This window comes from Rhinopithecus roxellana, chromosome 9 (genome assembly GCF_007565055.1).
Source record: "Rhinopithecus roxellana isolate Shanxi Qingling chromosome 9, ASM756505v1, whole genome shotgun sequence".
Lineage (NCBI taxonomy): Eukaryota > Metazoa > Chordata > Mammalia > Primates > Cercopithecidae > Rhinopithecus > Rhinopithecus roxellana.
In genome coordinates, this window is record NC_044557.1 from 137838866 (window position 1) to 137852634 (window position 13769).

The window sequence follows — 13769 nt, forward strand, 5'->3', positions numbered from 1 at the left end:
CTACCCTAACTTCTGAGGAATGACTAATGGGTCAATGACTTAGAAAGGACAAAATTGAAATATTGCTGCTAGGAAAGTCTGGGATGCGGGGTTAGGAGTGGTGATACGTGCAAGTGAATTGGCCTATTTTAAAAAGCACAAAGTGCAAAGATGCTTGTGTCCTAAAGACCATCCACTATGGAGGAGGATCTCGGTAATCAGCTAGACATGAAAACCTGTTCTGTGGCTTTCACTACACGTGTTTTCAGATTCCTGGCTCTTGCTGAAATTGCCTGTGTACCATGTGGCTATGTTGGCAAGAACAAAAACTATGCGTGAGCTCAACAACATGGACTTTGCCTCACCACAACTGAGCTGCTGTGTGCCCAAACACTGGAAGGAAAGGTGAATTCTGAGTCAGTATACCATTTTTCCAGTGGACTAACCAGCAATACAATTTCAGATTGATTACACTGAATGTCTTCCTTTATCAAGTGAGCAGAGGTTTGTTTCCATAGAAATGGAAAGTTTTTCTGGATACAGACTAACCGTTCCTTCCTATGACATTTCTGCCAGTGCCACTATTGATACACATATGGAATACTTTATTCCTTCCTACTTAGCCAACACAACACTACCTCTTGTCCAGGAATTCATTTTAACACTAACAAAGGGTGCAAAGAATCATGCCACAGAATTTGTTGATTTTATATGTGCCCATCCCTCAAAATCAGCTGGTCTGATAGAATGTTGGAAATGGCCAACTGCTGCCTCAGTTGCAGAGAGAGGGGGAAAAAAAAACCCAGAAAATTTATGTCCTTCTGTATACACTGTGGGCATATGCCTTAAAGTAGTAGGCCATGTATTGTGTTGTTCCCCATGGTCATTATATCAGTGGGTGGAATGAGGAGTGCCCTTTTACTCTAATACCTAACATTTTCTTCACATGGTTTTCTTCCTGTCTACACAAACTCGAGGTCAGTTGGACTGACAGCTCTAGCACCCAAGACAGACGCATCTGTGCCAAGGTCATGGTTCCATTAAACTGGAAGGTGAGGCTACCAGCTTGGAGTTTGGGACTTCCGTTTCACTGAACTGACAAAGCAAATGAAACGATCAACTTGTAAACTGTGGTGTTTTATCAAAATTACCAAGAGAAAATTGGGTCACTGCTAGGCAACGTAGAGAAGGACTAGGCTTAGACCTGGAGGCTTCCTAAGGAATTTCTTTGTACTTCTATATTGTATTAGGTTGGTGCAAAAGTAATTGTGGTTTTTGACATTAAAAGTAATTGTAAAAACCACAATTACTTTTGCACTGACCTAATATAATGATGTCAGTGAGAAACTAGAACAGTTCAGTAAGGTCAGGATCAACATGGGCATGGATTCCATAAGAATACATTTTTGAGTTGCCCCAGCAAGTATGAAATATCCCAACATATTAAGGGACTGAGCAAGGTAAAGGGAATGTGGAATTAGATAAAGGAAGAAGACAGCTATGATTATTGATTTTTATTAATATTAATAATTAATAATTAATATTAATTACTCAGAATATTAATAACATAATACCCATATTAATAACTTATAATTAATATTATTTATCATTTGATATAAGACATAACTACTATAGTCCCTATCTCTAGTGATTAGCCAAAGAGTTAGGAACTACTGTAGTTATGTCTTATATCAAATGATTTTTTTCATTTTAAAACCTTATATAGCCAATGTTGTTATTTTAGACCTATGGAGAATATGATTCAGTTTACACCATTCTGTGAAGATTTGGTGACAGTTGGGTTTTGTGCTTTCCTTTCTGTTGGGCAAGAAAGGATGCTGAGTTGAAAATGTGTGGAGAATATTTTTTAATCTCCATTTATAACTTCTCCCTTCCCCACAGACCTATTTTCTGTTATTCTCTGGCTTTTTTCTGTGTTCTAAGGAGTGGGCTGTGGACCGCTTTGCCTGGAGTTGCTTACTTTTCAGCTTCAGATTGAATTTATTATAGTCAAAAAAGAAAAGTACCAGTAGGTTGATGAGTGGGTGAACAGATTGGTCAGGGTATTTCTTCACCAAACTCCTCCCCCACTTCTGGCAGTGAGTGACCACAGAAGCCATGGTTCTGGTAGTAGCTGCCTCCTCTCTCAGCTCTCAGTTCTGTAAAACATCTCTTCCATGGCACATCTCTCCCCCAGACGTTCTTCCCTTTGCAATAGAGGCTTGATGGTAGTAGCTTCCTGTCATCGAGAGTCCCTGGGTTCTGCAACATCTCTGGTTGGTTATTTTAAACTCTCACACTCTCCACTAAATTATCTTAATTGCAATTGAGTGTGTCTTCTATTTCCTGCTGAAATCCAATCTGATACTGGAATCTATAACAAGAGAATCCTTGTCAATAGCATACATTAGATAAGCATTCTTTAAACATTTTTTTTTCCCCTGGAAATACTTATTCTATTTATTTCTAGAGATCTGTTTATAAAAGTGCTCTAGAATCAATGGATGGAGGGGTGGGGATGATGTCCTGATGTGTGCTTCTGGAAAAACACAGATTTGCCTGCCCTTCCCCAATCTCCTGGGAAAACTATTGAAGCCTACACAAAGAAAAATGCTAGATGTTCTGTTTTGTATGATGATTTTAGGTTATACAAAAATGGGTTTCGTAATACTGTGAATACGGTAATACAGTAATATTGATTATTCTAATAATTGTTTCAGACTACATGAGAATATTTAATTTAGCTGCTGTTCTAATAAGGAGGTTGCCTCGGTTATCATTCCCAGTTCCCCTGTGCCTCGATGCCCTTACCATTCTTGGGGAAATTAGTAGATCCTAACGCATACATTTATTGTGAGCATTAAATGCTATGATACATGCAAAACATTCAGGACACTGTTTGGCTCCCAATAAGTGATCATTCAACTGGGACTGTTGTTATTCTACACATTCACCTCCCCTAAATAGTCATGGATACAACTCTATTTATTCATCATCCAGGCCAATCCTTAAACACTGAAGAAACGTCTTTGCATGACCTTAGAGAGCAGTAACAGCAATGAGTTCCCTGACCGACTTTTCAGCTACTCTCTCATGTAGTGCTGTCCTTTTTTTTTTTTCCAGTAAAAGTGCCTAATTATGAATCTTAAATCACTGGAGAGTTTGTGTTGAAACATAACAATTCTGTTGTCACAAAGTCTAGTTTATGATTATACCATATTTTTATTTAACTTCCTTCAATGTTTTCTCATTAGGCCCCCTCATATGATTAAGCTTAATTTTCCTCCCCATTTACCTCCTGAGATATGTCATCCTGAGGCACATCATCATTCAAGTTGAACCTTACAGCAAAAATTAAAATTTTAGTAACGAATGGTACCATATTACTGTAAAAGAAACTATTTCAAACATTGTATTTTATCCATGTTCATAATATGTGTTAATTTTATATTTCTTCTTTAAAAGCAACAGTTTAACCATTTGACCCAACAATCTCATTACTGGGTATATAGCTAGAGGAATATGAATCATTCTAGCATAAAGACACATGCACGTGAATGTTCATTGCAGCACTATTCACAGTACCAAAGACATGAAATCAACCTAGATGCCTATCAGTGATAAACAGGATAAAGAAGATGTGCTATATAAACACCATGGTATACTCTGCAGTCATGAAAAAGAATGAGATCATGTCTGTTGTGGGAACATGGATGGAGATGAAGAGTATTATCCTTAGTAAACTAACGCAGGAACAGAAAACCAAATAACGCGTGTTCTTACTTATAAGTGAGAGCTAAATGATGAGAACTCATGAATATGAACGAAACAACAGACACTGGGTTCTACTTGAAGGTGGAAGTTGGGAAGAAGGAGAGGATAAGGAAGAATAACTATTGGGTTCTAGACTTAATGCCTAAGTGATGAAATAATCTGTACAACCATGAATTTACCTATATAAAAACCTTCATATGTACCCCCCTAAATCTAAAATAAAAGTTAAAAGAGCAGAAGTTTAGCAGGGAAATCCATTACTGCAAAGGGAAAATGAATTATAGTTTGGTATTACGTATCACTGAATTTGAATTGTAGGAGCTGTTCACAAACTGAAGAGTTCTGAGATGAGAAATTTATTTGAAGCAACAAGGATCTATGCCAAATAACCACAGGAAAGTTGAATGCTTTGAAAGACTTCAAGAAAGTATGTTAATTAAAACCAGCACTTGAGCCTCCTTGGCAGTTTTGTGGTTGGCAAAAGCATTTCAGAACAGTTGGAAGAGATTACATGTTTCATGTTAGGGAGTGATTGAAAAGTCAGCAATAGCTCAATAACTTGAGGTGGAAATGGTACATTGTAAATTGGCCTCTAGAAGGGAAGATAAAATAATCTAAAGTATAGACATTATAATGCCCTATTTTCAGGCAGCCTGACAAAGTCTAGCTTATACTGATACAGTTATAAAGCAGGCAACATCAAAGGTAGATTTTTTCTAGATTTTGTTTCCCTTACTTGGCTTAGGATAGAAGGATAGAAAAATGACTTCCAAACTGTAATAAAATTAAAGAGAATTTATTACTAAGTTACAGCAAAGAAAAAACACACAAATGTTACCCAGCACTGTTGGAAATTACCATTAAGAAGATTGCTTAACTGAAGTTTAACTCAACGGTGGAATAAACTGTTGAATATATAGTGGGTTTATTTTCGTATTTTACATATCCTGCATATCATTGCTAATATGAAGTTAAGTTGAAGTAACTTCACTTTACAGGTAAAGCTATACATATCATATCCTCACCTTTCGAGATGTCACAATAGACCGAGGTATTCCAGCACTATTTAGATTTACTTTATAATATTGGATCACCTAAGCCTGGAATACTCAATAACCTTCAGTTTCCTTCATTTTTAGTTGGTAATGCTGAGGAAAAGTATTGGACCATGAAGTTTAAACTCGATAAAGAAAATCAGTTGAACTTGAATCCTCTGTAAGAAACAGACTTAATAGGTAGGGAGTTCGATGTACCAAATAAGCTATTTGTATTTTGATCTGATTCACTAAAAATATAGTAGGATGGTAAGTGATTTTTTTTCCTGTCTTCTTGGAGTTAATTTCATTTTTGAAAGATTTTCACTGGATATGGAAATACTGTATAGAAACACACTCTAAAGGTATTACTCAATTATCTTATGGCTTCTGTTACTTTTTTAAAGCACTCAGCTATTTGTTGTATTGTTATACTCTGAAGGTAATCTGAAAGTTGCTTTGACTTTTAAATATATGTCTCTTCATCTTTGGTATTTGGCAGTTTTAGTATGATGAGTGGTTTTCTTTGATTACATTACTTGGGTTTCTTGAATATTCCAGGTGGTGCTTTCAATCAGCTTTGAAAAACTTTTAGCCTATATCATTTTATGAATTGTTCTGCCCCTTTAAGTCTCTTCTCTACTTCTATGATTGTTGTTGCACGTAAGTAGGATTTTCTAACACCTTTTATTCTTGGTATTCTTCAATACTAATTTTTTGTGTGACTTACATTGAAATTCTTTTCAACAAAGTCTAACCTGTGAAACTTATCTATTGATATATTTATTTCTCTTACTGCATTTTTACGTGTAGATTTTTCTTTTTAATTAATAGATGTATAAATATGGGTATAGATATATAAACTATATATTCCAGTTGTCTGCTGAAATATATAGCTTGTCTTCCAATATGTCAAACATGTTGGTCAAAGCTAGATTGAAAATTAAAGTTTATGTCATATGACTTCAATGCGTTTGTGTCTAATTTTGATATTTATCCTTTTAATCTTCTGCTCAAATCTCTTGCTATACTTATGTTCTGTTGAATATACGTATGAAATATGCTATATATAATTTGAGGCTGTGAATACTGTTATGCTCCAGAGGGGGTTTACTTTTGCTACCAGTAGTGTTTTGCGTATAGGCAAATTACCTTATTCACGTCTGGGGTGTAGTTAATTCATAGCTATTTCCAGGCTTCATGAAGATTGGTTTATTTTTAGTTAACCTTTATTCCTGCGATATAGTCCAGTACTTCACTGGTACTTAATGATATCCTGGAGTTTTTACTAACGTCCTTTCTCTTTGGAAGGCTTTGAAATACAAGTTTTGTCCCTCCAGCCTCATGACATAGTTGAAATTTCTCATCAGCTTCTCAACCTTTCAATCACCTTTTGAGTTTACCACTCTGGAATTTCTTTTTCCAGATTGTTTTTGCCCTTCACTAGATCCTCATTGCCATAGAAGTTCTTCCTTGTCTTCAAAAGCATGCTTCGTATGTTATATTCAGTTGTACAAGTTTAATAAGTGTATTGTTAATTGCAATTTGGCTGTCATAAGCAGAAGTCTGTTAAATATCTTGGTTTTTTTTTCTTAAAGAATATGAGTAAAAACTTTTGTTGTATGAAAGTAAGGCCTTTGTTTCCAGAACCCAGTATATTTAAAGAAAGACTAGAGGATCTGATTTAAGTCCTTAAAAACTATTTATTTGCACATTGCTCTCAAAATATTGACCAGATATTGACAAAAAAAATTGACAAAATTTGACTAGATCTTATCAAAACCCCAAGTCTGTGCATAAGACTATTCCAAAGTGTTATTTCTTGGCATCAGTGATCTTCCAAGCATGAAATGGCATGATTTAGAATCACTTCCAATCTTCTTGGGGAGCTCCTGACCACCTATCATTTTCAAATTCAACAGAATAGATTTTATTTCTCCACGATCACAAATATATGCATTTGGTTCAGTCCAGAAACACTGATTAAGCAGTATGGATAACATCATCTCATTAGTCTTTGCTTGTAAGTTATTAGTGAATAAAATACATTTGGGAGAGTAATCAGACAGCAAGAGATTTTATGTTAAATTTTGTTAGGTGAGAGCTAAATTTGGTGTTGACTAAGCAGAACTTTTTTTTTTTTTTTTTTTTTTTTTTTGCAGTAATAATAGGCTATTCCCTTTTTTCTTTTTCCTTTATCATGAAAAGCGCCACACATTTTAGTTATTTCATTAGACTTTTTTTTTTTTTTTTTTTTTTTTTTTTTTTTTTTTTTGCGTATTGGACTGGAATTTGGTTTACTGTAAAATATAAACCATTTTAACTGTTGCAAGGCATTTCTGGATAAGCCTTTTGATTTTTAACGAAGGGCTGCCTCCAATCTTCAGAGTGTTTAAAGCTACAATCAATAGTGTTCTTATTTCTTAATTTTGTCATTCATGTTTGTCCTGTGCCTTGAGATTTTACAGCACTCCCGTGCAGGCAGGTAGAATGTTCATCCCTTTCCTCCACTGATTGAAGGCTGCATGGTCAGCGATGACCTCTCGACAGCTCTGAGCCTAGGCTACAAGAGCTATGGGAAGATTTTGTCATTTTTTTTCTGCATTCTGCTGTGAGAGGTTAGTCTTTATGTTGGTTATTACCTTATTTTGGAATAACATTTTGGAATAATACTTTGAAATAATATTTCCTCATCAGCTTGATTAAGTGACATCATCTAATTTACATCTAAAACTGGAAATGAAAATAGCAGAATAAGGATGTTAGTTATATTTGTGGACCTAAATGTGTTAGGAGCATAGGAATCAGAATTGAAAAGAGTGGGATAGGGGAGACCAGAATATGCCACCTCTAACTATACAGGATTGTTGAGCTGAAGGCAGTTTAGAATAAACAAATTCAGGAAAGCTCCCTGTCTCTCCTCTGTTTGCCTAAAAGGAAGACATAGATTTACAAACACAGAAGGTATCCTACCTACCCTTCTACTAAGGAAGACAGCAGTTAACCACTGAATACAGCATTGGACCTTTACTGGCCTAGAGATGGTACCAGAGAATCTACACTAACAAAGTTACTAACTAGCCTTTGTCTGCCATTTGTTTGCCTTTCCAAAATTTGCCACCCTGTACATCCCTAAAAATTTTCTGTTCCCTGTTGACATTAAGCTAAAATTCAAAGCCACTGTTTTTGAAAACTACTAAATCCCTGGTTATTTCCCATGTATGAATATAATATATATGTTAATAAACTTATCCTTGTTTTTCCTTTGTTAACCTGTCTTTTGTCACAAGGATCTATTCCAACTAAGAACCTATGAGGATTGAAGAAAAAATATTTTTTTTCCCTACTGGTGCTTGGGAGAACACTTTTACTTATTCCTCATAGAGCTATTTGACCTTTCATACCATGCAAATCTATTATTTTGATTAAGATAATTTTAAAAGGAATAACAAAGTGTACTTTTTATTTTTTTATTATACTTTAAGTTCTGGGATACATGTGCAGAACGTGCAGGTTTGTTACATAGGTATACACGTGCCATGGTGGTTTGCTGCACCCATCAACTTACCACCTACATTAGGTATTTCTCCTAATGCTATTCCTCCCCTAGTCCCCTACACACTGACAGGGCCCAGTATGTGATGTTCCCCTCCCTGTGTCCACGTGTTCTCATTGTTCAACTCCTACTTATGAGTGAGAACATGCGGTGTTTGGTTTTCTGTTCTTGGATTACAGAGTGTATTTTTTTTTTGTAGAGAAATGTAAGAGAGCACTAAATATATAAAATGGTTACAATATATGCCCATTCCTCATAAAACATTCATCTTCTTTTCTCCTCTGAGAAAGCTCCAGAAGTTACAGTAGTCTGTATAAATCATAGGATAAAATATTACCAATATGCCTGTGGATATTGAGTTTTACTCCATGTTTGAATTATAGAGTTGGAAGGAGAAAAAATAAATTTTTCCATAGAAAAAGTACTGCCTACAAAAATTATACAGAGATCCCTCATAGACTGAGATTGCATTTTCAATTTTTTCCGTGAAAAAATTTGAGCAATAAAGCAATTTCATAAGAACAGCAGTAGATAATCTATCGCAAAACCGATAACTCAGTTACTCTAAAAATTTCTCAAATTTGACAATATTAATCTTCCAGAAAGTGTGTATACATACGTGTGTATGTGTTATTCTTTAGAAGCTTATGTTAAATAAAAACGTAATTTAAACTTTTGTTCTTTTTATCTCTTCCAGTTTAAAGGGTTAAGTTTCGTTACAAAAGTATCATTTTCATAGAAGTGTCAAGCCTTCATTCAGAAACCTGGGAAAATCACTCTCCCAGGCAACTCAATGGATAATCAGCTCAATGCTTCTAAGCATTCTAGAGAAAATATACCAATATGTCTGTCTTTATCAACAAAATAAAACTTGAAGTAGAATGTTATCAAAGAGAATGACAATTCCAGTCACCCAGTGTATCAATAAGAATCCTCTTATAATTTATAATCTCAAAGAAATAATTTATCCATACCACCTTAGGGATTCTGCATATATGTAATGCAAATTTTAAAATATTCAAAATAGTTTTAACTTTGTAAAAGATAATAAAAACAACAAACATATTTAAATGTATTACATGAAATGTTTAAATAGCATGGCGATTACTAGCACATTGCATTGGTTTGATAAATCAACTACTTTTTTTACAGAACTCAGAATAATGGATTGAGATTTTAAGGCAATCATTTAAGAGTGTTGTCATTTTCAGCAGCTTATTCATGAATCCAAACTTCTTCCTTGCTTTGAAACAACAAAAATAATTTCTAAAGACACGAAAACGTTGTTGGACTACAAATGTAATTCTTTACCAAATATTCAAATACTGTATGTGTTAAATTTATAAAAACAATACTCATTGTTCACTTAATTTACAGAGAATATGTGTATTTGTCTATAGAGTTTGTCTTCATCTGAAGAGTTCTGTTACCTTACCAGTACTTCTTCCCCTGGGAGCATCACTAATAAATAAAGCAGCCTTGTGTTACTGACTACATTTAGAGATGTCAAAGGGAGATTTCAAGAGGTGATTTTTTTTTTTTTTTCAGTTTTGAAAGAGAATGCCTATGAAATGGACATAGATTCTGTAATTTAAAAGTCATCAACTTTCTAGTAAACTATTATATTTAAAGATAATACATGTAATTTTAGAAGTGATGTAAGCTGTCCATCTCATCCCAAGCCTTAAACAAGATGACGTGCAAAATAGTGGACCGTGTTCTAACTCCGTATACATTAGTTATGATATGAAATACGCTATGAATATCTGGGAGTAATCATACATTTGTGATTTCTAGGAAGAAAGTACAAAGTGTTTGAAATAAGACCAAGAGCTGTTTAATTTTTGTTAAAGGGAAATAAGGGAAAAAATAAAGTCAATAATTTTAATATGTTTACTAATGAAATATATTTAAATCCTACACAGTAAAATTACAACTAACACATTACACTGTAACATCTACTAAAATGGCCAGAACCTATAATATTTGCGATCAAATGCTGATGACGATGTGAAACAACAGGAATTCTCATTCATTGCTGGTGAGAATGCAAAATGGTATAGCCACTTTGGAAATCCATTTGATCCTTTTTATTTTATTTTTATTTTATTTTTTTTGAGACCGAGCCTTGCTCTGTTGGCCAGGCTGGAGTGCAGTGGCGCTATATCGGCTCACTGCAAGCTCCGCCTCCCGGGTTCCCGCCATTCTTCTGCCTCAACCTCCCGAGTAGCTGGGACTGCAGGCGCCTGCCACTGCACCTGGCTAATTTTTTGTATTTTTAGTAGAAACAGGGTTTCACCGTGTTAGCCAGGATGGTCTCGATCTGCTGACCTTGTGATCCGCCCGCCTCGGCCTCCCAAAGTGCTGGGATTACAGGCATAAGCCACCGCACCCGGCCCATACTTATTTATTTTTAAACAAAGTTAAACATGCTTTTGTCATACAGTCCTACAATTGTACCCCTTGACATTTACCCACAGAAGCTGAAATAAGTCCAAACACCTGCACGCAAATGCTTGTAACAGTAACTTTAAACTGGGAAACAACCAGGTTGTCCGTTAGTAGATGAATGGATGAATAAATGATAGTATATTCAGACAACAGAATATTTTTCAGAGCTAAAAAGAAATGCATTTATCAAGTGATGAAAAGACACTGAGGAAATTTAAATGGATATTACTAAGTAAAAGAAGCCAGTCTGAAAAGGCTACATGCTATGTAATTCCAACTACATGACATTTAATCTTAAAGCTTCTGAATACTCTTAAATCATGGCAAATAATAACTTTATCATTGTATGCAAAGTTAATACTATGCCTTACATTTACTACACTTCAGATTCATAGAGTTGAAAAAGCTTTATCAATGTAAATACTAAGGCATGAGTTAGACACAAGTATATACAAATGTAACCTGAATTTTTCTTTTTTTTTTTTTTTAATTTTTTTATTATACTTTAAGTTCTAGGGTACATGTGCATAACGTGCAGGTTTGTTACATATGTATACTTATGGCATGTTGGTGTGCTGCACCCATCAACTCGTCAGCACCCATCAATTCATCATTTATATCATGTATAACTCCCCAGTGCAATCCCTCCCTCCTCCCCCCTCCCCATGATAGGCCCCAGTGTGTGATGTTCCCCTTCCCGAGTCCAAGTGATCTCATTGTTCAGTTCCCACCTATGAGTGAGAACATGCGGTGTTTGGTTTTCTGTTCTTGTGATAGTTTGCTAAGAATGATGGTTTCCAGCTGCATCCATGTCCCTACAAAGGACGCAACCTCATCCTTTTTTATGGCTGCATAGTATTCCATGGTGTATATGTGCCACATTTTCTTAATCCAGTCTGTCACAGATGGACATTTGGGTTGATTCCAAGTCTTTGCTATTGTGAATAGTGCCGCAATAAACATAGGTGTGCATGTGTCTTTGTAGTAGAATAATTTATAATCCTTTGGGTATATACCCAGTAGTGGGATGGCTGGGTCATATGGTACATCTAGTTCTAGATCCTTGAGGAATCGCCATACTGTTTTCCATAATGGTTGAACTAGTTTACAATCCCACCAACAGTGTAAAAGTGTTCCTATTTCTCCACATCCTCTCCAACACCTGTTGTTTCCTGACTTCTTAATGATTGCCATTCTAACTGGTGTGAGATGGTATCTCATTGTGGTTTTGATTTGCATTTCTCTAATGGCAAGTGATGATGAGCATTTTTTCATGTGTCTGTTGGCTGTATGAATGTCTTCTTTTGAGAAATGTCTGTTCAGGCTGGGCGCGGTGGCTCAAGCCTGTAATCCCAGCACTTTGGGAGGCCGAGGTGGGTGGATCACGAGGTCAGGAGATCAAGACCCTCCTGGCTAACACGGTGAAACCCCGTCTCTACTAAAAATACAAAAAACTAGCCGGGCGCGGTGGCGGGCGCCTGTAGTCCCAGCTACTCGGAGGCTGAGGCAGGAGAATGGCGGGAACCCGGGAGGCGGAGCTTGCAGTGAGCCGAGATCGCGCCACTGCACTCCAGCCTGGGTGACACAGCGAGACTCCACTCTCAAAAAAAAAATAAAATAAAATAAATAAATAAATAAAAAGAAAAAAAAAAGAAAGAAATGTCTGTTCATATCCTTTCCCCACTTTTTGATGGGGTTGTTTGTTTTTTTCTTGTAAATTTCTTTGAGTTCTTTGTAGATTCTGGATATTAGCCCTTTGTCAGATGAGTAGATTGCAAAAATGTTCTCCCATTCTGTAGGTTGCCTGTTCACTCTGATGGTAGTTTCTTTTGCTGTGCAGAAGCTCTTTAGTTTAATTAGATCCCATTTGTCAATTTTGGCTTTTGCTGCCGTTGCTTTTGGTGTTTTAGACATGAAGTCCTTGCCCATGCCTATGTCCTGAATGGTACTACCTAGGTTTTCTTCTAGGGTTTTTATGGTATTAGGTCTAACATTTAAGTCTCTAATCCATCTTGAATTAATCTTCGTATAAGGGGTAAGGAAAGGATCCAGTTTCAGCTTCCTACTTATGGCTAGCCAATTTTCCCAGCACCATTTATTAAATAGGGAATCCTTTCCCCATTTCTTGTTTCTCTCAGGTTTGTCAAAGATCACATGGCTGTAGATGTGTGGTATTATTTCTGAGGACTCTGTTCTGTTCCATTGGTCTATATCTCTGTTTTGGTACCAGTACCATGCTGTTTTGGTTACTGTAGCCTTGTAGTATAGTTTGAAGTCAGGTAGTGTGACGCCTCCAGCTTTGTCCTTTGACTTAGGATTGTCTTGGCAATGTGGGCTCTTTTTTGGTTCCATATGAACTTTAAAGCCGTTTTTTCCAATTCTGTGAAGAAAGTCATTGGTAGCTTGATGGGGATGGCATTGAATCTATAAATAACCTTGGGCAGTATGGCCATTTTCACGATATTGATTCTTCCTATCCATGAGCATGGTATGTTTTTCCACTTGTTTGTGTCCTCTTTTATTTCACTGAGCAGTGGTTTGTAGTTCCTGGTTGATACTGGGTCTGATGAACATTCACTTTTGAGAGAAATATAGTTTATTATATAGTATGAAACTAAGAGACAAGCTGATAAAGTGATTTAAAGTTAGAGTAGATGAGATTTTGGGTATAGGAAAATACACTCAAGAATCTCTGGCTGAATATCTATTTAAAACCACAGAGAGTTTACTATAATGGCAGGTCTCAGAGGTTATCCAAGTCACCAACTGTGTTTTAACGGTGATGAAGAAGCATGATGGAAACATTAAATGACCCACACATCACATAAAAGAACATAAGTAGAAGATTTTTAACATCATGCTCAGTATACTTGTCAAACATCTGTGGTAGGAAAGAACGCTGACCTATGAATATATACAATCTTGACTTTTAACACCCTGATTTATACACCTACCAGAAATAGGAGCTTCAGAGG